Source organism: Staurois parvus, unplaced genomic scaffold, assembly GCF_062004578.1.
Source record: "Staurois parvus isolate SC_StPar_1 unplaced genomic scaffold, SC_StPar_1.0 ptg001813l, whole genome shotgun sequence".
Classification (NCBI taxonomy): Eukaryota; Metazoa; Chordata; class Amphibia; order Anura; family Ranidae; genus Staurois; species Staurois parvus.
In genome coordinates, this window is record NW_028319609.1 from 1,874 (window position 1) to 29,000 (window position 27,127).

General features: G+C 50.5%; 1 pseudogene across 1 annotated transcript; it reads right to left on the minus strand.

The window, feature by feature from the left end:
• Window positions 1-1,920: 1,920 nt before the first annotated feature.
• On the minus strand, window positions 1,921-25,905 carry LOC149434163 (ubiquitin carboxyl-terminal hydrolase BAP1-like; annotated as a pseudogene). The gene is made up of 17 exons (XR_016308805.1): window positions 25,821-25,905; window positions 24,098-24,127; window positions 21,566-21,620; window positions 21,312-21,444; window positions 20,695-20,814; window positions 19,430-19,491; window positions 18,608-18,750; window positions 17,740-17,818; window positions 17,529-17,652; window positions 15,379-15,517; window positions 15,132-15,298; window positions 10,622-10,736; window positions 6,255-6,683; window positions 6,098-6,169; window positions 4,732-4,841; window positions 4,243-4,315; window positions 1,921-3,099 (listed from the first exon to the last, which is right to left on the minus strand). The product of XR_016308805.1 is annotated as a ubiquitin carboxyl-terminal hydrolase BAP1-like (transcript).
• Window positions 25,906-27,127: the final 1,222 nt, after the last annotated feature.

Consider the following 27,127-nt stretch of genomic DNA (forward strand, 5'->3'; position numbering starts at 1 on the left):
TGATCCTGGGAGCTTACAATCTAAGAGGGAGGGGCTGGTGGTACAAAAGGTAATATATAAAAACAATTACTGGAACCGATCCCCTGAATGGCTTTCAGCTGGTGCAGAGAAAGGGATTGTTTCCAGTAATTCCCCCCCCCCACCACCACACCCATCACCCTTCTCTGTGCAGTGCTGCCGGCTTCCCTCCTCTCCTTCCCACCGACAGTTGCAAGCGCACAATAGGATCCTTCAGGATGGGGAGTGGGAAAATGGTCCAGTAAATGTCACATTTGCCAGCCCCTTTCTTTCCTGAATGAACACAATGAGTGACTGGTAGCGATCCCTCACTTTGTTCATTCATAACTGAAACACAGTAAATTTTTTTCTTTGGGGGGCCCTGTCAGGTTGGCTGTATGGGGCCCCATGGCTTCTAACATCAGCCCTGCCCATAGACAACAATGCATTTCATATCAGTAAAAAACTCATCATTTGTATTCACTGCCGTGTGCAACAGACCTTATATCTGATTATTACATATTTACCAGGTGCAGCCTGTCAGTGGAACTCTAGATTTCTGCAGTCAGCTCTTTACTTCAAAGCTGTAAAGAGAGTGTCATTTGATTTCCTGCTGTTTAGTTCTATGTACAGCATACCATGTAAAGAAGGGGTCTCCAAACAATTTAAACATAGGGACACTTTACTGTCCTTCAGATTTTAGAGGGGCCGCAATGTGGCCACCGGGAGTAGAAAATATTCAAGTATTAGTTGGAGCAAACAGTGCCCCATCCTTGGTAGGAATTGTGCCCCATCGTTGGGTGTCATTGGGCCCCACTGTTGGTGTCAGTTAGGAATAGTGCCCCATTATTGGTAGGAATAGGGTCCCATCACTGGTGACTGGGAGAAATTGTGCCCCATTATTGATGTCATTGGGAGGAATAGTGCCCCATCATTGGTAGGAAGAGTGTTCCATCATTGGTGTGATTGGGAGGAATTGAGCCCCATCGTTCATGTCATTGGGAGGAATTGTGCCCCATCATAAGAGTCATTGGGTCCCATTGTTGGTGTCATGGGGAGGAACTGTGCCCCATCACTGGTATCATTGGGAGGAAGTGTGCCCCATCATTGGTATCACTGGGAGGAAGTGTGCCCATCACTGGGAGGAAGTGTGCCCCATCACTGGGAGGAAGTGTGCCCCATCATCGGTAGGAAGAGTGTTCCATCATTGGTGTGATTGGGAGGAATTGAGCCCCATCATAAGAGTCATTGGGTCCCATTGTTGGTGTCATGGGGAGGAACTGTGCCCCATCATTGGTATCATTGGTAGGAAGTGTGCCCCATCACTGGTATCATTGGGAGGAAGTGTGCCCCATCATTGGTATCACTGGGAGGAAGTGTGCCCCATCACTGGTATCATTGGGAGGAAGTGTGCCCCATCACTGGTATCATTGGGAGGAAGTGTGCCCCATCATTGGGAGGAAGTGTGCCCCATCACTGGGAGGAAGTGTGCCCCATCACTGGTAGAAAGTGTGCCCCATCATTGGGAGGAAGTGTGCCCCATCATTGCTATCATTGGTAGGAATTGTACCCCATCATTAGTGTCATTGGCAGGAACTGTGCCCCATTATTGGAGAATAAAAATAGTGCCCCCAAGGGCCAGATAAAGGCAAGCAAAGGGCCGCATTCGGCCCCTGGGCCGCACCTTGGAGACCACTGATCTAAATGGACTACAACCACTCACATCCTGAATGATGTCACACTTCTCTCAGGTCATACAAACCCTGAAGAGCTGCAGCATCAGAAATATTCAGCATCACCTGACACATCACAAGCCGCGATTTTCTGATTTCTAACATGGAAGCCTATGCGACCCGGCGAATCTCTGTGTATCACGCGATCTATTTCAAACACGCCGTGGATTATCCAAGAAAACATCATCACTTTCTGATAAATTCCATAACATTTATTATTCCACAAGAAGCACTGCAGAAGAATTGTGACATGATAATGAGGACATTATGGATCCAGCCAGTGGGGTCATTGTACAGTCTGTAAGGTGGGTCCTGCCCGCTGCGTGACAACAGTGATTGTAATATGGTGCTAGTGACAAGAAGGAACCGTCTTCTGACAACCGGAGGGATCCCAGCCTGGAAAATCCCCGACAAAGGAATATTGGGTGACTACAGGGAGGGGTAAGGTGTAGGCCAGGGGTGCTCAACCTTTTGAAGAGTGATTTGGTAACCAGTTGCAGGCCGCAATGACATGGATCTGAATTTCTAATTTTTTTTTATTTTGAATAGCATGATGAACATTTTCCTCCGGCAGGAGGAAGAGGAGAAGCCGGCTTTTAGGGGTTGGAGGAGGAAAATGGACAGTGGGGGCTGCATATACAGGAACTGATCCTCTCCAAGTGTAAAATAGAATGTGACAGGGAGGCCGCATGGGCCCCCTGGAGAAGGGGTGGAGTCACCATTGTGAACCCTGGTGCTACAACAGTGGTTGGGGTGTGTGGAAAAAACATGTCTCAGCTACACCCCCCCCCCCCCCCCAAACCGCAAATGTAAACGAGCCCTTACTGTCCTGAGCCCCCTATAAGGTATCCTCCATGCGGATGAGCTGCGGTTTTTACAATGCAGTGCGCCTGTGGATTTCCGAGCTGCGCTTTGCCAGAGACTTCTATGACATCTTGAGGATTTGGTGCACGAAAACGCATTTTAAGAAAGGGCACCAAACCCGCAGGATGTAATAGAAGTTTGCTTCCCTGGTTTGAGATCGAGGGCCACATCAGAGGGCCACAGGTTGAACACCCCTGGTGTAGGCAGATCACATGATGCGGGTATGAAAAGAGCATTGGCCATGTGTCATACATTACCTATTGGGGGGGTGAGTATACATGGGGAATTATAAAAACGGTTTATATACATCATATACAGGAGTGTCAGGACAGTCTGTCTGGGTGGTACCTCTAAAAAGGGGTTTGGGGGGGCTACTGGCGTTTGGCTTTGTATGGGCGTGAGCGTTTGCGGCGGTCAGGCTTCCTCTGTTTGTGCAGCCGGCCGATGCTGACCCCCTGCCGCCTCCTGACCGAAATGTTCTGCTCCACCAGACTCGCCAGCATGCCTGAAGGGACAGAATGGAGAGGGTTAATGAGGTCGATTTTTCAGGTGAACTCCTTTATATGCAAAAGGGGGGATCCCCATCCCATCTGTGAACCCTGAAATGGGTGCGTGCAAGGTGAGAGGCAGAAGGGGAGACAAAAGAGGTGCAATCGCATGTGCGCCTCACGTTCACACCCGCAGCAGTCCCGCTGTAAGTCGCTGATCGCCTCCATTACTAAAAAAATCCCAGTATATCTATACCGCCATTTGTAGACGCAATAACTTTCACGTAAACCAATTAATTTCCACGTATCGGGATTTTTAGCGAAGACACGGAGCAGAATACATTTTGGCCGAAATTTTTGAAGAAATTTGATTTTTAACATTTTTTTACTGGACATGTTTCATAGCAAAAAGTCAAAAATATTTTTTTCTCAATTTGTCAGTCTTTTTTTTTTTTATAGCGCAAAAAATAAAAAACGCACAGCCGATCGAATACCACCGAAAGAAAGCTCAATTCGTGGGAAAAAAAAGGACGTACACTTCATTTGGGTGCAGCATTGCATGACCGCGCAATTGTCAGTTAAAATAACGCAGCGCCATAAACGCAAAAAATGGCCTGCTCAGGAAGGGGGGAAATATTCTGGAGGGCGAGGGGTTAAAGAAACAAAGGGGTTGATTTACTAAAACTGGAGAGTGCAAAATCTTGAGCAGCGGTGCATGGGAGCCAATCAGCTTCTCACCCCCCCCCCCCCCCCCCCCCCGTTCACATCAAGCCTGACTTTGAAATCGTGCAATTTCAATGTAAGTCGCACTATTTCAAAGTCGGGGGACCTGCCGATTTCAGGTGCGAGTTGCAAGACATCCAACACAGATGTCTATGCAAATCGCACCAAAAGTAGCGCATGTACAACTTTTGAAATTGGCACGACCCTAAAAGTCGGAACCGCGCCGATAGGATCGCTCCAATTGTGGACAATAGGGAGCGACTTGGCATGTGATTTGCAAGTCGCAGGGCATCGCACCGATGTGAATGGGGGGGTTCAGCTGGATCAATGAAGCTTTGACAATCAAACCTGGAAGCTGATTGGTTCCTATGCAGAGCTGCACCACATTCTGGACTCTCCAGGTTTAGTGAACCTTAGACAGCGAGGCCTGAACTCACCTTCCTGGGCCAGCATGGAGATGAAGGCGCAGATGAACTCATCGTAGTTGTGGGTCCTTCTCTGATCATCGATCTGAAGAGAAACGAGAAGGTCAGATCACATCCCAGTCCAGAGACGCCACACAGAGGACACAGAGCTCCCTGTCCCAGAAACAAGAAGGGGCGCAGCTCGCCGGCCCGGTGCTTCAGCGGTAGATGGAGGTGGCCTTGGCAAAAAACCACACCAGCCATGCCCAGAGGTGCTGTGACCAACCCCGGGTGGGCGGGGTGAAACACGTCAGCGGGCGTGGCTAGAGTGGAGTTGGCTGAGACCACATCCATCTACTGCTGAAGCGCCGGGTTGGTGAGCTGCACCTCTTCTCATTTTCGGCATTTTGTGTTCACCCCGATGAATGGTGGAGAGGTGCCTGCTCCCTGCACTGTGAAATTTTTGTTTTTCCGGTTCGGAGCGGCACTACAAGTTGTGTGCGGATCACACTGAATCCCTACCTTGAATTTTTTGCGTTTCTCCAGCTCCTCCCTCAGCGAGGCCTCCGATGTGGCTATTTCGGCTTCTACGCATTTCAACAAAGCCAGGAGCTCCTGCAAAGAAAAAAGAGAGAAGAGTTATCTAAAAGACCCAAAACAATGAGCACATCCCTGACCCAATGTACATGAGGGGAGAGGAGAGGAGCATACGGGGATAAGAGGCGAGGAGATGATTTGAAAGGGGATGAACAAAGAGGATATCTGTGTTGGGGGGATGAGTGGACACCTGATGCTTCGAAAGGGGATGGGGTGAGATGAGGGGAGAGGAGAGGAAGGGAGAGGAGGGGAGAGGAGAGGAGAGGAGGGGAAAGGAGAGGAGAGGAGGGGAAAGGAGAGGAGAGGAGGGGAAAGGAGAGGAGGGGAAAGGAGAGGAGGGGAGGGGAAAGGAGATGAGAGGAGGGGAAAGGAGATGAGAGGAGAGGAGGGGAGAGGAGAGGAGGGGAGGGGAGAGGAGGGGAGGGGAGGGGAGGGGAGAGGAGAGGAGAGGAGAGGAGGGGAGGGGAGGGGAGGGGAGGGGAGGGGGGGAGGGAGGGAGGGGAGGGGAGGGGAGGGAGGGAGGGGAGGGGAGAGGAGGGGAGGAAAGGAGATGAGAGGAGAGGAGATGAGGGGAATGCAGATGAACGCAGAGAGGATGAGAGGTGAACAGATGACTTAAAAGTGAATGTGCAGAGAGGGGATGAGAAGAAAGTTGATGATTTGAAAGGAGGGGAGTGGAGAGGCATGACAGGAGAGGAGATGAAGGGTGAGGGGATGAGGGGAGAGGAGATGAATGTGGAGGGATAGGGATGAGGGATGAGGGGAGAGGAGACGAATGTGGAGGGATGAGGGAGAGGAGAGAATGTGGAGGTGAGGGAGAAGAGACTGAGTGGAGGGAGAAGAGATGAACGTGGAGGGATGATGGGAGAGGAGAGGGGGATGAGGGGGAGAGGAGGAGCGTGGAGGGGATGAGGGGAGAGGAGATGAGCGTGGAGGGATGAGGGAAGAGGAGATGAGATGAGTGTGGAACGGATGAGGGGAGAGGAGATGAGTTTAGAGAGGATGAGGGGAGAGGAGATGAGTTTGGAGAGGATGAGGAGATAAGTGATAAGGGGAGAGGAGATGAGTTTGGCGGGAATGAGGGGAGAGGGGATGAGCGTGGAGGGGACGAGGGCAGAGGAGATGAGTGTGGAGATGAGCAGAGCGGTGACAGATGGACAGGTAAGGAGTGTTGAGAAGAGGAGAGGAGATCTTTGTATAAACGATGTGACCCTGCTGGGTAATGTCAGACGTTTGCCCTCCTCTCTGATAATTTGTGGAGAATGCTGATCCTTACCTTAGGTGGAGAAGCTCTCTCCCTTCGGGGTGTCGGGATTCTCGCTGCCATCCTCCATTTTGATTTTTGGGGAAACTTTTCCAGAATCTAGTAACATAAAGAGAAAGGATGAACAATCTCCCGCACATTGCTCCTCACACACTGTATACAGAGTCTTTCCCCTCCCCCTTACCATTCCGGCTCAGTGTGTAGAGCTGCCCGTCCCGGGTGAGGTGCAGGATTCCAGTGCAACCAGGGGCCCGAGTTCCCGCACCGCTCGGTTATACCGTACGCTATCCAACCGCGAGAGAGGCTCCTCCTCCCCGAACAGCACCTTGGAGAGGTGCGAGGTGACGGGGCTGGAGGGTCTGGTGGTGTTGGCGGACCTCAGAGGAGACCGCAGCGGGGAGTTGAAGGCGCTCCCTATCTCTGAGGCGGTGTCTGTGCTCTCGTTGCTGGGGGTAGGAGACGGCTGGGAATGGGGGGCCGTGGGGCTCCTGTCTTTATAGAGAGCGGGGAGCACAATTCTCGCTGAGTTTCCCTTAACTTTTCTACCAGAATGTTGGCAGGCAGCTCCGGCCCGGGAGGTGGGGGTAGAGACTCCGAACTTCTCCTCTTGAACCTGCAGGAGACATTAAACATTAAAGTGGCTGTAAACCTTGAAAAATGAACAAAGCACATCCTTCTGTATTGTGTACTTGCCTCAATCCAAAGCACCTAGAGTGATTTCTGGCTGCCCCTCCAGCACACAGCAGGTGGTTGACAGCCTCAGCCGTGCATGCTTCCCTATGAGACAGTGTAGAGGGGGTGTGTCCATTACCTCCACTCAGGTCTCAGATTACACTCAGCTCCCTGCTCTATACTGTGCAGTGGGTGACATCAGATCCCTGCCCCATACTGTGCAGTGTGTGACATCAGATCCCTGCCCCCTGCAGCTCAGAAAAGTTGTGGGATTTGAATGGCTGTAGAGGAGAGAGGGTTGCTGATAAACAGGTACAACTTGTGTAGGAGGATTTGTTTTCTCTCTGTGTATCACATGAGGATAGTCACTGCACTGGAAATACAGTTCGGTCCGTATATATACACCCCCATATTCCCCCCCCCCCCCAGTATATACAGTTAGGTCCATATATATACACCCCCATATTCCCCCCCAGTATATACAGTTAGGTCCATATATATACACCCCCATATTCCCCCCCCCAGTATATACAGTTAGGTCCATATATATACACCCCCATATTCCCCCCCCCAGTATATACAGTTAGGTCCATATATATACACCCCCATATTCCCCCCCCCCGTATATACAGTTAGGTCCGTATATATACACCCCCATATTCCCCCCCCCCCCAGTATATACAGTTAGGCCCATATATATTTGGACGCAGGCAGCACAATTTTAGTTTTTTTCAGGCATTTACCAGAACCTATCCCAGCTGTAGTCCTATGATGGATCTGGGCGGACAGTGCGCACTCTCGGGTGTCATTTGAGGGTATGTACATCCAGATTGGAGGAGGGGTTTAGGAATTACAGCTCTTAAGAGTAGCCACCCCCCCTTTTTCAAGGCACCACAAGTAATGGACAACTGAATCAAAAGCTGTTTCCTGGCCAGGTGTGGGCTACTTCATTATTTCTTCATCAATTAGGCAGGTAAAAGGTCTGGAGTTGATTCTAAGTGGGAGATTTGCATTTGGAATCTATTGCTGTGACCCCACATCATGCATTCAAAGGAGCCGTCCATGGAAGTGACACCGGCCATTGTAAGGCTTCAAAAACTAAAATCCATCAGAGAGATCGCAGCAACGTTAGGAGCCAAATCACAGTTTGGTCCATTCTGAGGAAAGAAGAACGCACTGGTGAGCTCAGCAACATAGAAAGGACGTCCATGGAGGACAACAGTGGTGGGTGATCGCAGGATCCTCTCTATGAGAAAGGAAAACCCATTCACATCATCCAGACAAGTGAAGGACACTCTCCAGGAGGGGGGCGGATTGTTGTCAGTCTACAATCAAGAGGAGACTTCACGAGAGCAAATACAGAGGGTTCACCACAAGGTGCAAATACAGAGGGATCGCCACAAGGTGCAAATACAGAGGGGTCGCCACAAGGTGCAAATACAGAGGGATCACCACAAGGTGCAAATACAGAGGGTTCACCACAAGGTGCAAATACAGAGGGGTCACCACAAGGTGCAAATACAGAGGGTTCACCACAAGGTGCAAATACAGAGGGTTCACCGCAAGGTGCAAATACAGGGGGGTCACCACAAGGTGCAAATACAGGGGGGTCACCACAAGGTGCAAATACAGAGGGTTCACCACAAGGTGCAAATACAGGGGGTCACCACTAGGTGCAAATACAGAGGGGTCACCACAAGGTGCAAAACCAGAGGGGTCACCACAAGGTGCAAATACAGGGGGGTCACCACAAGGTGCAAATACAGGGGGGGTCACCACAAGGTGCAAATACAGAGGGGTCACCACAAGGTGCAAATACAGAGGGGTCACCACGAGGTGCAAATACAGAGGGGTCACCACAAGGTGCAAATACAGAGGGGTCACCACGAGGTGCAAATACAGAGGGGTCACCACGAGGTGCAAATACAGAGGGGTCACCACGAGGTGCAAACCATTCCTAAGCCTGAAGAATAGAAAAGCCAGATTAGAAATTGCTAAAAAACATCTAAAAATCCGGACCGGATCTGGCAAATCATTCTTTGGACGGATGACACTAAGATGAATCTACCAGAATGACGGGAAGAACAAAGTGTGGAGAAGGCTTGGACAGCTCATGATCCAAAGGACAACGTCATCTGTACAACATGGTGGAGGCAGTGTGATGACACGGGCGGAGGCCGTGTGATGGCACGGGCGGAGGCCGTGTGATGGCACGGGCGGAGGCCGTGTGATGACACGGGCGGAAGCCGTGTGATGGCACGGGCGGAGGCAGTGTGATGGCACGGGCGGAGGCAGTGTGATGGCACGGGCGGAGGCAGTGTGATGGCACGGGCGGAGGCAGTGTGATGGCACGGGCGGAGGCAGGGTGATGGCACGGGCGGAGGCAGGGTGATGGCACGGGCGGAGGCAGGGTGATGGCACGGGCGGAGGCAGGGTGATGGCACGGGCGGAGGCAGGGTGATGGCACGGGCGGAGGCAGGGTGATGGCACGGGCGGAGGCAGGGTGATGACATGGGCGGAGGCAGTGTGATGGCATGGGCGGAGGCCGGGTGATGACATGGGCGGAGGCGGTGTGATGGCATGGGGGGAGGCGGTGTGATGGCATGGGCGGAGGCAGGGTTATGGCATGGGCGGAGGCAGGGTTATGGCATGGGCATGCATGGCTTCCAGTGGCACTGCATCATTGGTGGTTATTGAAGATGTGACAGAAGACAGAAGCAGCCGGATGAATTGTCAGCCCAGATTCAGCCAAATGCAGCAAAGGTGATTGGACGGCGCTTCACAGTACAGATGGACAATGATCCAAAACACACTGCAAAAGCAACCCAGGAGCTTTAGAAGGAAAAAAAGTGGAATATTCTGCAATGGCCGAGTCAATACCCTGATCTCAACCCCATTGAGCATGCATTTCACTTGCTGAAGGCAAAACTAAAGGCAGAAAGTCCCTCAAAGAACAACTGAAGACAGTTGCAGGTAGAGCCTGGCAAAGCATCAGAAAGGAGGAAACCCAGTCTTTGGTCATGTCCGTGGGGTTCCAGACTTCAGGCAGTCATTGCCTGCAAAGGATTCTCAACAAAATATTACAAATGAACATTTATGATTATATTCAATTGTCCAATGACTTTTGAGCCCCTGAAAATGGAGGGACCGTGTATAAAAATGGTTGCAGTTCCTAAAATTTGTACTTGGTATTTATGTTTAACCCCTTGAATTAAAGCTGAAAGTCTGCACTCCATATCCATTTGGATTGTTTTCTTTTAATTTATTCTGGTGGCATACAGAGCCAAAAGACTGAAATCGTACTTGTGTCCAAATATCTATGGACCGGACTGTATATATATATATATATCTATCTATGGACCCAACTGTGTATATATCTATGGACTGAACTATATATATATCTATGGACCAAACCATATATATAGCTCTATCTATGGACTGAACTATATATATATATATATATATATATATATATATATATATATATATCTCTATCTATCTATCTATGGACTGGACTGTATCTGTCTATGGACCCAACTGTATATATATTATATATCTATGGACTGAACTATATATCTATATATATATATCTACATCTATGGACCAAACTGTATAATATATATATATCTATCTATCTATCTATCTATGGACCGGACTGTATCTATCTATGGACTGAACTATATATATATATATATATATATATATATATATATATATCTATCTATCTCTATGGACCGGACTGTATCTATCTATGGACCCAACTGTGTATATGTGTATATATATATATATATATATATGGACTGAACTGTATGTGAAGGTTTACAACCACTTAAAGGTACAATCCTCAATGACAGAAGAGTATGGAGGCCGCGCACTCACCGAGGAAGAGCTGTCGGTCTTGCGGAGGTCTCTGCCTCCTCTCTTCATCTTCATCGGAGTCCGGAGAGGGAGGTGGGAGTCCCCGAGATCGGCCGACACCCGCAGCCAAAATCTTCTTCCTCCTGAGAAAATGTTCGTATAAATGTAATAAACGGGAATAACAGCACAAATGTGGAATAAAGATCATTACTGTCACATCCAAGCTTTGTGAATAAGGCCTCCGGTCTAGGAAGGAGCTATGGCTGGAAGGAGAACATCGCTGGGCTTTCTGCATCATGTTGGAAACAAAAAGTCGATGTCACCGGCCGCAAAATACATGCAGCTGGGATTTTCTTTCAGGAAACTTATATTATTTATCCTCCAAGAGTGACAAATGCCGATCTCCAGGTTTTATTTCACTTCAAGTAGTCTGTTGGGGCCAAGCAAACGATTTCCTTATAAATAGTATTTCTCTGCTTTTTGGATAATTATCACGTGTAATATTGTTTTGTTGTAACCGTTTGGATACTTAGCAGTAAAGCAAGAAAGCGGAAACCCCTGTAGTATATTAACCCCTTGACACCGACATCACACCAACATGCGGCCTCACAGAACGGGGCTTTTTCCATGCGGCCGTATATTTGCGTACCTGTCTGTCTGCTGGGAGCGCATCGCACGGTGCGCTCCCAGCAAGAAGACTGCAGTGTCACTGAGATCACTGGGTCCCGTTCTAACAATCGGGACCCGGGACTCCCGATTCCGGGTCACATGATCGCTGTGATAGCCTCTGATTGGCTATCACAGTAGTCACTGTACAGTCCGCCCCCTTGTTTTTTTCTTGCTCTACAAAAGGAGAGAGATACATTGTATCTCCAACTCCTGGCATAGAGGGAAAAAAATGTTTGTAAAAAAAAAAAAGCGAAATAAATAAATTATTAAAAAATAAAATAGAAAAAACGCGCATTTCAGTTTCGGTTTTCGGCCAAGTGCATTTTGAATTTTCGGTTTCGGCACCAGAATTTTCATTGCGGTGCATCACTAGTACATACCAACGACTTAAAAGGCATCTTCAGTGTGGGCACCCGGCTGTGACAGCTTGCGGCTTCACAGCCGGGTGCCCACTGGGCATGTGCGAGAAGCTCTGCGCCTTGTGAATGGCCCCGTAGTCTTCTGGGACCTGTCATGTGTCCCACAAGACTACAGGGAGAGAGGGGGGAGGACAACTTCTGCTTCCGATTGCATAGGCAGTGAGAGCGGGTACCTGTCAAATTTGGGTACCCCCTCCACCCCTCCGCTCCCCAAAGGTGCCAATCCTTAATGGGGAGCGGAGGACAAAGAATTAAAGCGGAACTTCCCCTTTTGGGTGGAGCTCCGCTTTAAATAGACCATCTTTAGATAGATTTTTACTCCAAAAGCATTTTAATAAAATAAATTTGATAAAAATGAAAAAAAAAAAATCTGATTTAAATTTTAAAAATCTATTTTTTAATATTTTTTTTAAATCATTAATAAATCTTGTAAAAAAAAATCTGATTTAAATTTTTAAAAATCTATTTTTTAAAAAAAAAATTTTTATTAAATCATCGATTTTTATCCACCTTGGTACTGTCGCCCATGCCATGTATGAATGCTAATTCCCCCCGCTCTGCTATATGGTCATCTATGCGGCTTTTAAATCCACCTAACTGAAGCGGATTTCATAACTATCAATGTTCTGATTGGTCATTCTTACTGCTTCCAACATCTTTAACTCTGTCCATATTACTGCCGTGTTTATTTTCCTCTTATTGTCTAACCCAAAATGTAGTCCTCCTCTGGTGGGAGACATTTGCCCTGCTAGCCATGTTTCTCTGCTATGCAATCCTAATTGATTCATTGGCATCTCCCCCACCCAACTCAGTATAAATGTAGGCCTTCCGTAGGGGAGACGCAGCCAGGGGTAGCCATTGGCAAACTATCATTGTGGATAAAGTATTGATCTTCATCGAGAGCGAGAAACCACAGCAGACGTCAAATACTAATCAGACTATTGGTGACCTGTTTCCCCATCCAGCTCTTACCCACTCTGCTTCTTCATCTCCACTCTGTAACATGCGCCCCCTACTCCTCCTCCTCATGCGCCCCCTACTACTCCTCCTCCTCCTCATGCGCCCCCTACTACTACTCCTCCTCCTCATGCGCCCCCTACTACTACTACTCCTCCTCATGCGCCCCCTACTACTCCTCCTCCTCCTCATGCGCCCCCTACTACTACTCCTCCTCCTCATGCGCCCCCTACTACTACTCCTCCTCCTCATGCGCCCCCTACTACTACTCCTCCTCCTCATGCGCCCCCTACTCCTCCTCCTCATGCGCCCCCTACTACTCCTCCTCATGCGCCCCCTACTACTCCTCCTCCTCCTCATGCGCCCCCTACTACTCCTCCTCCTCCTCATGCGCCCCCTACTACTCCTCCTCCTCATGCGCCCCCTACTCCTCCTCCTCATACGCCCCCTACTACTCCTCCTCCTCATGCGCCCCCTACTACTACTCCTCCTCCTCATGCGCCCCCTACTACTCCTCCTCCTCATGCGCCCCCTACTACTCCTCCTCCTCATGCGCTCCCTACTACTCCTCCTCCTCATGCGCTCCCTACTACTCCTCCTCCTCATGCGCTCCCTACTCCTCCTCCTCCTCATGCGCTCCCTACTCCTCCTCCTCCTCATGCGCTCCCTACTACTCCTCCTCCTCATGCGCTCCCTACTACTCCTCCTCCTCATGCGCTCCCTACTACTCCTCCTCCTCCTCATGCGCCCCCTACTACTACTCCTCCTCCTCCTCAGTTGTATCCTCTCTCTTCAAACTTTCCTTCACCCCTCTTCTTCCCCCACAGCTTATAAATATCACCCTCACTCCTGTTTCACCTCCTACTCACTCATCAACTCCTGCTAATTCTGTACTATGTCTGCAGTCTCTGGTCATCTCCTGTACTGTGTCCGCAGTCTCTGGTCATCTCCTGTACTGTGTCCGCAGTCTCTGGTCATCTCCTGTACCGTGTCCGCAGTCTCTGGTCATCTCCTGTACCGTGTCCGCAGTCTCTGGTCATCTCCTGTACCGTGTCCGCAGTCTCTGGTCATCTCCTGTACCGTGTCCGCAGTCTCTGGTCATCTCCTGTACCGTGTCTGCAGTCTCTGGTCATCTCCTGTACTGTGTCCGCAGTCTCTGGTCATCTCCTGTACTGTGTCCGCAGTCTCTGGTCATCTCCTGTACTGTGTCCGCAGTCTCTGGTCATCTCCTGTACTGTGTCCGCAGTCTCTGGTCATCTCCTGTACTGTGTCCGCAGTCTCTGGTCATCTCCTGTACTGTGTCCGCAGTCTCTGGTCATCTCCTGTACTGTGTCCGCAGTCTCTGGTCATCTCCTGTACTATGTCTGCAGTCTCTGGTCATCTCCTGTACTATGTCCGCAGTCTCTGGTCATCTCCTGTACTATGTCCGCAGTCTCTGGTCATCTCCTGTACTATGTCTGCAGTCTCTGGTCATCTCCTGTACTATGTCCGCAGTCTCCGGTCATCTCCTGTACTGTGTCCGCAGTCTCTGGTCATCTCCTGTACTGTGTCCGCAGTCTCTGGTCATCTCCTGTACTGTGTCCGCAGTCTCTGGTCATCTCCTGTACTGTGTCCGCAGTCTCTGGTCATCCCCTGTACTATGTCTGCAGTCTCTGGTCATCTCCTGTACTGTGTCCGCAGTCTCTGGTCATCTCCTGTACTATGTCTGCAGTCTCTGGTCATCTCCTGTACTGTGTCCGCAGTCTCTGGACATCTCCTGTACTGTGTCCGCAGTCTCTGGTCATCTCCTGTACTGTGTCCGCAGTCTCTGGTCATCTCCTGTACTGTGTCCGCAGTCTCTGGTCATCTCCTGTACTGTGTCCGCAGTCTCTGGTCATCTCCTGTACTGTGTCCGCAGTCTCTGGTCATCTCCTGTACTGTGTCCGCAGTCTCTGGTCATCTCCTGTACTGTGTCCGCAGTCTCTGGTCATCTCCTGTACTATGTCCGCAGTCTCTGGTCATCTCCTGTACTGTGTCCGCAGTCTCTGGTCATCTCCTGTACTATGTCTGCAGTCTCTGGTCATCTCCTGTACTATATCCGCAGTCTCTGGTCATCTCCTGTACTATGTCCGCAGTCTCTGGTCATCTCCTGTACTATGTCTGCAGTCTCTGGTCATCTCCTGTACTGTGTCCGCAGTCTCCGGTCATCTCCTGTACTGTGTCCGCAGTCTCCGGTCATCTCCTGTACTGTGTCCGCAGTCTCTGGTCATCTCCTGTACTGTGTCCGCAGTCTCTGGTCATCTCCTGTACTGTGTCCGCAGTCTCTGGTCATCTCCTGTACTGTGTCCGCAGTCTCTGGTCATCCCCTGTACTATGTCTGCAGTCTCTGGTCATCTCCTGTACTGTGTCCGCAGTCTCTGGTCATCTCCTGTACTATGTCTGCAGTCTCTGGTCATCTCCTGTACTATGTCTGCAGTCTCTGGTCATCTCCTTTCATCCAGAAAAGCACTGACCTGCATCGGTGACTTGGCGTAGTTGTGGTTGTCCAAGAAAGCTGGTAGCCGGGGCGGTTGGGTGGTGGTTGTATTCCCATTATGAGGAACGGCATTCAGCTTGCTGTAGGTATTAGGGACAGGTCCTCTCTGAGTGGATCCGGCTGCGTCTCTGCTCACATCTACAGGGAAGAGACACGGACAGGTAGGTAAAGCTTGTATGTGACACATCAGAAGACCAATACATCATTGCAGCCAATACCTGAGGCGTTACTCTGAGAATTCTGACGAGACGTCTCCTGGTTGGAGGCAGACTTTGTATTAGGCTTCGTGTCCTCATTATTCTGATTGTCAGTCTGCTTCTGGGGCTGAATCAGTTCTGGCTGCGTCACCCGGATCAACTGCAATGGAAATGGATGCACCTGAAAAGTCTCTCACGTAAACAAAGTCACATATATGTACAAAGTCTCACGTAAACAAAGTCTCATATATATACAAAGTCTCACGTAAACAAAGTCACATATATGTACAAAGTCTCACGTAAACAAAGTCACATATATGTACAAAGTCTCACGTAAACAAAGTCACATATATGTACAAAGTCTCACGTAAACAAAGTCACATATATGTACAAAGTCTCACGTAAACAAAGTCACATATATGTACAAAGTCTCACGTAAACAAAGTCACATATATGTACAAAGTTTCACATATATAAAGTCTCACATATACAAAGTCTCACATATACAAAGTCTCACATATACAAAGTCTCAGGGACGCGACCGCCCGTGCCAGCATGGATCAGCTTCTGTGCTTGGCATGGTCAGAATGCTGAAAGGGGACAGCCAGGATCTTCAGGTATTCACACATTAATATCACACTTTAACCAGTTCCCTACCGCAGTATAGCCGAAGGATGGCTACAGCGCGGTTGTCTGGTTCTGGAACGACGTCCATAGATGTCATTCTAGAACACGCCCATGGCCGCCAGTGATCGCTGTGTCCTACGGACACATCTGCTTACGGGATATGGTAAACGGCCAATCATGGCAGCCTTTTACCACATGATCAGCTTTGTCCAATGACACAGCAGATGACCGGTAAATGCAGTTGACAGTTATCGGCTGAACTTTTCTCACGCCGATAACCGGCAATTGTCAGAGGACGGATTGGCACTGCCCATCAGTGCCACCCATCAGTGTCGCCTATCAGTGCCAGCTCAAATTTTTCGATTTTTTTTTGTTTATAGCACAAAAAATAAAACCCCCAGAGGGGAGTAAATCCCACCAAAAGAGAGCTCTGTTTGTGTGAAAAAAATTATAAAAATGTCATATGGGTACAGTGTTGCATGACCGCGCAATTGTCATTCAAAGTGCGACAGCGCTGAAAGCTGAGAATTGGCCTGGGCAGGAAGGGGGTAGAAGTGCCCGGTAGGCAGGAAGGGGGTAGAAGTGCCCGGTAGGCAGGAAGGGGGTAGAAGTGTCCGGTAGGCAGGAAGGGGGTAGAAGTGCCCGGTAGGCAGGAAGGGGGTAGAAGTGCCCTGTAGGCAGGAAGGGGGTAGAAGTGTCCTGTAGGCAGGAAGGGGGTAGAAGTGCCCTGTAGGCAGGAAGGGGGTAGAAGTGCCCTGTAAGCAGGAAGGGGGTAGAAGTGCCCGGTAGGCAGGAAGGGGGTAGAAGTGCCCTGTAGGCAGGAAGGGGGTAGAAGTGCCCGGTAGGCAGGAAGGGGGTAGAAGTGCCCGGTAGGCAGGAAGGGGGTAGAAGTGCCCTGTAGGCAGGAAGGGGGTAGAAGTGCCCTGTAGGCAGGAAGGGGGTAGAAGTGCCCGGTGGACAGGAAGGGGGTAGAAGTGACTGGTAGGCAGGAAGGGGGTAGAAGTGCCCTGTAGGCAGGAAGGGGGTAGAAGTGCCCTGTAGGCAGGAAGGGGGTAGAAGTGCCCTGTAGGCAGGAAGGGGGTAGAAGTGCCCTGTAGGCAGCAGGAAGGGGGTAGAAGTGCCCGGTATTGAAGGGGGTAGAAGTGCCCTGTAGGCAGCAGGAAGGGGGTAGAAGTGCCCGGTATTGAAGGGGGTAGAAGTGCCCTGTAGGCAGCAGGAAGGGGGTAGAAGTGCCCGGTATTGAAGGGGGTAGAAGTGCCCTGTAGGCAGGAAGGGGGTAGAAGTGCCCGGTATTGAAGGGGGTAGAAGTGCCCTGTAGGCAGGAAGGGGGTAGAAGTGTCCGGTATTGAAGTGGTTAATAATAAAGGTCGATGTAAATACCAATTTTACAGACAACGCTGAGTACAGCACACGGCCATACTTGTGACAACGCTCTCTGTGGAAATGGTCCATCCAATATACCGCCTGAGCAGACGCTCTAATAATACAGCCACACATTGCTTTCAGACGGGATTTTCAGCACTGTAGGTTGCTCAGTTTACTACCTGCTGCAAAGCCTCCAGCACAGTCTGCCTGTTCATCTTCAGGACGTTTAGCCGACTCTCGTATTTCAGCCTCCGGTCCGGAACCACGGCCATCAGGTTAAATCGAATGTCATGATACGGTTCCCTGCGAGAATAAAAAAAATTATCATTGCGCCCGACGCACATCGCGTTGGATATCCAGCAGCTGACCTATGACCTCCAGGGTCCGTACCCCGCTGTGGCCAGGCCGATCCGCTCCATTATCACCCGCCGCGCTTTGTCCGTCCACTCCTCTTCCTCCGCCCAGGGGCCTGGAGAGAGGTAATAAGAGGGGTCACCATACACAAAACAAACATGAGGAATCCAGTGATACAAGAGATCTGATTGGCTGATATACACAGTATTCATTGTCCAATCATTGTACACAGTATTCATTGTCCAATCATTGTACACAGTATTCATTGTCCAATCATTGTACACAGTATTCATTGTCCAATCATTGTACACAGTATTCATTGTCCAATCACAAGCGGACCTTGGTGAGAGGAGTCACCTGCTTATACCTCTTGGGGTCCTCACCAGACAGGTCTACCTGCCATAGTTCCCGGGTCTTGTCCCACACAACTTGCTGGAGGTGTTCCCGCCCACATTTATGTCCTCCGGCTACTCGTTACATTCTCCATAATGAAAAAAAATAAATCGTCCAGTAGCGAAGGTGCGAGTCCCTCATACTGGTCCAAATCACACATGCAGACTCAGGAACTCTGCATAGGGCCCCGTGGGAACCCTTCGTAATAGGAACAGTGTATAGCCCCAGGAACTCAGCAGAGGGATGGTGGGAACCCCTCATAATGGGCACAGCGAGTGTACAGACCCAGGAACTCAAGGGATGGTGGGAACCCCTCATAATGGGCAGAGGGTGTACAGACCCGGGAGCTCAGCACAGGGATGGTGAGAACCCCTCATAATGGGCACAGCAGGTGTGAGGGCCCAGGAGCTTAGCTGGGGTATCTCACCAATAGCGCCCCCATGTGATAGCAATGTCAGGGGTTTACCGCTCCCCAGTATCCACTGAACTGCGCATGCTCGGAGTGTATTACCATGGTCGATGGGGTAGACCTTCAGGCCGTCCAGCTCAAACAGCCTCCCTTTAATGGGAACATAACTGACGAAATGAAATGCCTCCATGGTGCGAACAGCGCTGATCCCATTCTGCTTCTCAGGTAGGTGACGCGGCTCCGGCCTGCAGGAGAGAACAAACCATCAACCAAAGTCTGCAGTAGTCAGGGCTTGTTCACACCAGACCACACAACTAAATGCTGTTAAAGCTGTTTCCTTTTTTTTTTTAACTTTATTGAAGTGCCACAAAAGGACACATTATTAAAGCCGAACTCCAGCTTTGCTATCCCTTTAAATAGTTTGACTATTTCCACAGAAGTAGCCGCCATCAGCACCGTATAAAGTGTATGAAGCATCAGCTGCATACAGTATATATACAGTATACAGGGACTTCCCGTCTGCTGCCGAAAAAAAGAGTGTGCGCAAGGAAGCCTTGAATTTTATCAATGACAAATCAAAAATCTGCCTCTCCATCTCAGCCAATAAGAGGAAGCCTTATATTCACTGACAAAATAAAAGACTTCCTGTGAAGGGCTGAGCAGAGCTCAGCAAGATTTGATTTTGTTCCGGCAGCGGAATGGGACGTCTCAGCACTGTTGCTGCAACACAGTATTGGATAATGTATGAAGTCTGCATTTGTATGCAGTGCCCCTCCCGGCAGTGCTGCACCGTACACAGGGCACATGGACATCAGTCGTGTTCTATGTGTCCTAGTGATGAGTCTGTGCAGATTCTGTAAAAGAGCCCTAACTTCCTGTGACAACGCTGGCACCTAGGGTGTCATTACCTATGGGGTCACTCACCTTGCATGACTGTTGTGAGCTTTGGCCAGCTCAGGAGCGTTTCCAATGGCATAACCTTTACTCTGTGGGGGGGGAGAAAAAAAGATTCAGTTTTCATAAGCTACACACATTTCTTTACCTTCCACCATCATTCCTCTGTCTCCAGGAATGCCCCCTTCATTCTTCTACGTCCCCATGAACACCCCCTTCATTCTTCTACGTCCCCATGAACACCCCCTTCATTCTTCTACGTCCCCATGAACACCCCCTTCATTCTTCTATGCCCCCATGAACACCCCCTTCATTTCTCTGCATCCCCAGGAACACCCCTGTCATTCCTCTGGGTCCCCAGGAACACTTCCTTCATTCCTCCGTGTCCCCAGGAACACCCCCTTCATTCCTCTGCATCCCCAGGAACACCCCTGTCATTCCTCCGTGTTCCCAGGAACACTTCCTTCATTCCTCCGTGTCCCCAGGAACACCCCCATCATTCTTCTTAGTCCCCAGGAACACCCCTAATCATTCCTCTGCATCCCCAGGAACACCCCTTCAATCTTCTACGTACCCAAGAACACCCCCATCACTCCTCTGCATACCCATGAACACTACCTTCATTCTTCTGCATTACCAGGAACATCCCCTTCATTCTTCTGCATCCCCAAGTACACTCCCGTCATTCCTCTGTGCCCCCAGGAACACCCCAGTCATTTCTCTGAATCACCAGGAACACCCCCCGCCATTCCTCCATGTCTCCAGGAACAACCCCTTCATTCCTCCATGTCCCCAGGAACATTCCCTTCATTTCTCTGCATTCCCAGGAACACCCGTCATTCCTCTGCGTCCCCAGAAACACCCCCGTCATTCCTCTGGGTCCCCAGGAACATCCCCGTCATTCTTTTATGTCCCTAGGAACACCCCTGTCATTCCTCTGCATCCCCAGGAACACCCCCGTCATTCCTCTGTATCACCAGCAACACCCCCTTCATTCTTCTGCATCCCCAGGAATACTCCCCTCATTCCTCTGTGTCCCCAGGAGCACCCCCATCATCATTCTGGAGTCTAGTAACCCCCACTAAAGCTCCGGGGGTGCTGCATGACAGCTGTTGTTGGCTGCAATGCGTCAAAAAAAAGAGGTGGAGCATCCCAGGAGTTAACATCCAACTGCACGGAGATTCAACCCCCGGACTCATCCCTGTTGGGGCACTGGATGCAGCAATGTTTGATCCCTTGTTTCATCAATTAGCTGAGATGCCGCCAAACTTTCCAAACTCTCCCCGTATGGTTACCTCCGGGCTGAAGCCTTTGGTGAAGTCCTTGATGCGGCTCAGAGTCGGCCCCAGGTGGACGCCGCTACAGTTCAGTAATACGCTCAGGAGGGCGTGCGTGGCGCAGGAATTGGGGATCAGCTGTGAACGAATGGATAAGAGGTTAAACGGTACTTCTAGACAAAAAAAAGTAAATATTAGAAAGTTCCCCGGATTACACCTCTTTGTCAACATATTGCCCCCCCCCCCCCTTCCTGTCCAGACCATTGTTTCAGGTTCCAGTGCTGTGATAGTGTGATTGACAATGACTCGGTCATGCAACACTTTACCCAAAATCAATGAAAAAGGCAAATAATGTAAATAGGAAGACTTTATTTTAAAATACAATTTCTAGCATATGGACTGGTGTGGGGGGGGGGGGGAGGAGGCTGGGGTGAGGAGGGGGGGGGAGACTGGGGTGAGGAGGGGGGGGAGAGAGACTGGGGTGTGGGGGGGGAGAGAGACTGGGGTGAGGGAGGGAGGAACCAGGAGGCAAACAGAAGGAGAATAAACTTCAGCTTTAAGATCTCAGTGATGATGAAACAGAAGAGAAGTTTCGGGTAAAAACAAACGTAAAACTAAACATCCGTTTATCTCACCTGGTGAGCAAAGAACATGTTGTTGACGACATCCTCCTCCATGACTGACGTGTCGTCCAGCAGGGTGGAGACTTTCCTGCGGGAACGGCGCTCCTCGATCCATTTGAAGAGGAAGATAAAGCCATAGACCGGCCTGGAGGGGGCAGGAGACAGTCAGAGAGAAGGGAGGCGGGGGAGGGGGATGAGGGAGGTGAAGAACAAACATAATATATACAACATGATAATATATATTACTACAATAATGTGCATCTTACCCCGGACACTTGCTCTGCAGGTCATAAATCTCCTCCACCTGAACCCCCTTTACACCTGAGAGAGACAGAGTCAGATTCAGACACACAATGCTTCATGCTTTCCCTTTAGATACATTGTAAACTAAAACGGAACATTTTACTCCCATGCTAAAAAAATGATAAACATCGAAACAAATCTACACCATGAGATTACAGGTCTGAGGCAGAAATACTGGGTGCCAAAATGTTTGTGCTGCAGAGGTTTGTGTCTCTGCTCCTCCCACAATGGGGAGATTTCCCCCAGTAGTTTGTGTCTCCGCCCCTCCCACAATGGGGAGATTTCCCCCAGTAGTTTGTGTCTCTGCCCCTCCCACAATGGGGAGAGTTCCCCTAGTAGTTTGTCTCTGCCCCTCCCACAATGGGGAGATTTCCCCCAGTAGTTTGTGTCTCTGCCCCTCCCACAATGGGGAGATTTCCCCCAGTAGTTTGTGTCTCTGCCCCTCCCACAATGGGGAGATTTCCCCCAGTAGTTTGTGTCTCTGCCCCTCCCACAATGGGGAGATTTCCCCCAGTAGTTTGTGTCTCTGCCCCTCCCACAATGGGGAAATTCCTCCCCAGTAGTTTGTGTCTCTGCCCCTCCCACAATGGGGAGAGTTCCCCCAGTAGTTTGTGTCTCTGCCCCTCCCACAACGGGGAGATTTCCCCCAGTAGTTTGTATCTGCCCCTCCCATAATGGGGAGAGTTCCCCTAGTAGTTTGTCTCTGCCCCTCCCACAATGGGGAGAGTTCCCCCAGTAGTTTGTGTCTCTGCCCCTCCCACAATGGGGAGAGTTCCCCCAGTAGTTTGTGTCTCTGCCCCTCCCACAATGGGGAGAGTTCCCCTAGTAGTCTGTCTCTGCCCCTCCCACAATGGGGAGAGTTCCCCCAGTAGTTTGTGTCTCTGCCCCTCCCACAATGGGGAGAGTTCCCCTAGTAGTCTGTCTCTGCCCCTCCCACAATGGGGAGAGTTCCCCCAGTAGTTTGTGTCTCTGCCCCTCCCACAATGGGGAGAGTTCCCCTAGTAGTCTGTCTCTGCCCCTCCCACAATGGGGAGAGTTCCCCCAGTAGTTTGTGTCTCTGCCCCTCCCACAATGGGGAGAGTTCCCCTAGTAGTCTGTCTCTGCCCCTCCCACAATGGGGAGAGTTCCCCTAGTAGTTTGTCTCTGCCCCTCCCACAATGGGGAGAGTTCCCCCAGTAGTTTGTGTCTCTGCCCCTCCCACAATGGGGAGAGTTCCCCCAGTAGTTTGTGTCTCTGCCCCTCCCACAATGGGGAGAGTTCCCCTAGTAGTCTGTCTCTGCCCCTCCCACAATGGGGAGAGTTCCCCTAGTAGTCTGTCTCTGCCCCTCCCACAATGGGGAGAGTTCCCCTAGTAGTCTGTCTCTGCCCCTCCCACAATGGGGAGAGTTCCCCAGTAGTTTGTGTCTCTGCCCCTCCCACAATGGGGAGAGTAGTAGTCCTAGTTCGTGTCTCTGCCCCCTCCCACAATGGGGAAAGTTCCCCTAGTAGTCTGTCTCTGCCCCTCCCACAATGGGGAGAGTTCCCCTAGTAGTCTGTCTCTGCCCCTCCCACAATGGGGAGAGTTCCCCTAGTAGTTTGTGTCTCTGCCCCTCCCACAATGGGGAGAGTTCCCCTAGTAGTCTGTCTCTGCCCCTCCCACAATGGGGAGAGTTCCCCTAGTAGTCTGTCTCTGCCCCTCCCACAATGGGGAGAGTTCCCCTAGTAGTCTGTCTCTGCCCCTCCCACAATGGGGAGAGTTCCCCTAGTAGTTTGTGTCTCTGCCCCTCCCACAATGGGGAGAGTTCCCCTAGTAGTCTGTCTCTGCCCCTCCCACAATGGGGAGAGTTCCCCTAGTAGTCTGTCTCTGCCCCTCCCACAATGGGGAGAGTTCCCCTAGTAGTCTGTCTCTGCCCCTCCCACAATGGGGAGAGTTCCCCTAGTAGTCTGTCTCTGCCCCTCCCACAATGGGGAAAGTTCCCCTAGTAGTCTGTCTCTGCCCCTCCCACAATGGGGAGAGTTCCCCTAGTAGTCTGTCTCTGCCCCTCCCACAATGGGGAGAGTTCCCCTAGTAGTTTGTGTCTCTGCCCCTCCCACAATGGGGAGAGTTCCCCTAGTAGTCTGTCTCTGCCCCTCCCACAATGGGGAGAGTTCCCCTAGTAGTCTGTCTCTGCCCCTCCCACAATGGGGAGAGTTCCCCTAGTAGTCTGTCTCTGCCCCTCCCACAATGGGGAGAGTTCCCCTAGTAGTTTGTGTCTCTGCCCCTCCCACAATGGGGAGAGTTCCCCTAGTAGTCTGTCTCTGCCCCTCCCACAATGGGGAGAGTTCCCCTAGTAGTCTGTCTCTGCCCCTCCCACAATGGGGAGAGTTCCCCTAGTAGTCTGTCTCTGCCCCTCCCACAATGGGGAGAGTTCCCCTAGTAGTCTGTCTCTGCCCCTCCCACAATGGGGAGAGTTCCCCCAGTAGTAAAAGCACCAGATCCAATGACTGAAACTACAAGCATGGTAAATTGTACTCACCGAAATCCTCCACCAGCAGCGTGAAGAGCCCTGCACAGCAAAAAGAAAAATGTAAGCTGCATGGAGTGTGTATATGGTGGCAATTCCTCTTCACTGATGGAGGAAGGAAAGCACATTGATGGGGTAGGGAGGGAAGGCTCACTGATGGAGGGGGGGTGGGAAGGCTAATTGATGGAGGTGGGGTGGGAAGGCTCATTGATGGAGGGGGGGGGGGGCTCATTGATGGAGGGGGGGGGGGGGCTCATTGATGGAGATGGGGGAGGGAAGTCTCATTGAGAGGAAAGGCTCATTAATGGAGGTGGGGAGGGAAGGCTCAGTGATGGAGGTGTTGGGGAGGGAAGGCTGAGTGATGGGGGGGGGGGAAGGCTCAGTGATGGGGGGGGAGAGACGGCTCAATGATGGAGGGGGTGGGGTCAATATTGGGGGGGTGGGATCAATGATGGAGGGGGGTGGGATCAATGATGGAGGGGGGAGGGGGGTGGGATCAATGATGGAGGGGGGAGGGGGTGGGATCAATGATGGAGGGGGGGAGGGGGTGGGATCAATGATGGAGGGGGGGAGGGGGTGGGATCAATGATGGAGGGGGGGAGGGGGTGGGATCAATGATGGAGGGGGGGAGGGGGTGGGATCAATGATGGAGGGGGGGAGGGAAGGCTCACTCAAATATTACATTTTTTTTAAATTGTAAAACTTTAACGTTAGCCCTATGCACATAACACCCCCCCCCCCCCCCCCCCAGAACAAAACATTTTTTTAAGGGCCCTTCACATACACGCATGAACATAAACATAACCATGAAATATGTTGCATATCGCCGCGCACACCTCCACCAGCCACCCCCATATCTGCCCTGGGGGGGCTCCTTCCACCAGTCACCCCCATATCTGCCCTGGGGGGGCTCCTTCCACCTGCCACCCCCATATCTGCCCTTAAGGGGAGGGGTGCCTTCCACCAGTCACCCCCATATCTGCCCTGGGGGGGGCTCCTTCCACCAGTCACCCCCATATCTGCCCTGGGGGGGGCTCCTTCCACCAGTCACCCCCATATCTGCCCTGGGGGGGCTCCTTCCACCAGTCACCCCCATATCTGCCCTGGGGGGGCTCCTTCCACCAGTCACCCCCATATCTGCCCTGGGGGGGGCTCCTTCCACCAGTCACCCCCATATCTGCCCTGGGGGGGCTCCTTCCACCAGTCACCCCCATATCTGCCCTGGGGGCATCCTTCCACCAGTCACCCCCATATCTGCCCTGGGGAGGCTCCTTCCACCAGTCACCCCCATATCTGCCCTGGGGGCTTCCTTCCACCAGTCACCCCCATATCTGCCCTGGGGAGGCTCCTTCCACCAGTCACCCCCATATCTGCCCTGGGGAGGCTCCTTCCACCAGTCACCCCCATATCTGCCCTGGGGGGGCTTCTTCCACCAGTCACCCCCATATCTGCCCTGGGGGCTTCCTTCCACCAGTCACCCCCATATCTGCCCCTGGGGGGGCTCCTTCCACCAGTCACCCCCATATCTGCCCTGGGGGGGTTCATTCAATCAGTCAATCCCATATCTGCTCCTTGGGGGGAGGGTGTTCCACACAGAGTATGGAGGTCAGTTTGGGGGGAGGGGGTACAATGCAGCACTTGGGTGGGGTACGTCCCTCAGACTCTCACGGAGGTCTCCCCTGTATTGGGGTGTCAGTAGGGGGTGCAGTGTCGGGGGGGGTTATAGTCACTGTACCTGGATCGCTCTCCAGCTCTAGCCAGCCTTTATTCATGTTGTCTCATCCATAGCTCCGGGCCTCTGTCGTCATCACAGCGCGCCGGAAACAACATCCTCCTCTACACCGGGACACGCCGGCCGAGAATAAACTCCGCCCCTCTTTGTCTCCTCATGACGGACATTTTCCCTGAGACCTTTCCTTTCATAGCAATATTTCCTGGACTTTGGGAAAATGGCCGCTTTGTGGTTGAACTGCGGACACATAAAAGCAAAAACAAAAAAGTAACGAGATCACATGACAGGAGTACAACAAAAACGCCATGTTTACTGTGGGAAAAATTATTACTATTATTATTACTACTATCAGTAGTAGTAGTATCAGCATTTTAGTATTAATAATATTAGTAGTAGTAGTTTTGTATAAGTATCATTAGTAATAAAAGACTAAAAACATTAATGAAATACTACTAATATTGTTAATACTAAAATGCTGATACTACTGATAGTAATAATAATAATAATTTTGTCCTCTATACCGTCATGATCCTGATGATTGTTTTGTTGTTATTATTAGTAGTAATAATAGTAGTATTTTATTATTATTTTTATTATATGAATAATATTACCAGCAGTAGTAGAATTGCTATTATTATTCTTGCTAATAGTAATTAGTAGTATTAGTAGTAAAAGTCATATTCCTATTTTATTATTAATATTATTAGAAGTATTAATATTAGCATATTATTTTTATTATTACTAGTAGTAGTATTTTTTATTGCTATTTTTATTATTACTACTATTGCAATTTTCAAAGTTCCCCCTTGCATTACTGTCCCCATCAGAGTAACCCCTTACATCAGGTGTCCTCATCAGAGTTCCCCCCTGCATTAAATGTCCCCATCAGAGTGCCCCCTTGCATCACTGTCCGCATAAGAATCCCCCTTTACATCAACTGTCCCCATTGGAATTCTCTTTTGCACCAAATGTTCACATCAGAGTACCCCCTTACATCAGGTGTCCCCATCAGAGTTCCTTTTTGCATCACTGTCCCCATCAGAATCCCCCCTTACATCAGGTATCCCCATTGGAGTTCCCTTTTGCATCAACTGTCCACATCAGAGTAACCCCATGTATCAATTGTCCCACCAGAGTACTCCCTTACATCAGCTGTCCACATCAGAGTTTCGTCTTGCTTCAAATGTCCCCATAAGAGTGCCCCCTTGAATCAGGTGTCCCCATCAGAGTTCCCTCTTGCATCAACTGTCCCCATCAGAGTAACCCCTTACATCAGGTGTCCCCATCAGAGTTCCCTCTTGCATCACTGT